Source organism: Penaeus monodon, chromosome 24 (genome assembly GCF_015228065.2).
Source record: "Penaeus monodon isolate SGIC_2016 chromosome 24, NSTDA_Pmon_1, whole genome shotgun sequence".
Classification (NCBI taxonomy): Eukaryota; Metazoa; Arthropoda; class Malacostraca; order Decapoda; family Penaeidae; genus Penaeus; species Penaeus monodon.
In genome coordinates, this window is record NC_051409.1 from 10,117,857 (window position 1) to 10,118,083 (window position 227).

The 227-nt window shown below is 28.6% G+C and overlaps 1 protein-coding gene across 1 annotated transcript in view; it reads left to right on the forward strand.

Annotated features, from left to right (window-relative positions):
* LOC119588556 overlaps positions 1-227 on the forward strand; it is a gene marked incomplete at both ends in the record, with an annotated part of 4,196 nt that overhangs the window by 1,499 nt on the left and 2,470 nt on the right.

Below are 227 nucleotides of genomic sequence, written 5' to 3' on the forward strand. Positions count from 1 at the left end.
GAAACTGAGATGTCATTTCACTTATTTACACAGTCCATTGTAATGAGCAGTTATGATTTTTAAAATATAACATTATATGAAAATTGAGAAAATGAAACAAATGCAAGTTTTGTTATACAGTTATACAGTAAAATGTCATATTTCTGTAAATCTTTGTTGTTTGTGTTGTTTCTAATGGAGTAATGAGGTGAAAATGTGGAGTTGTCTCATGGCTTGCTACATGTTAA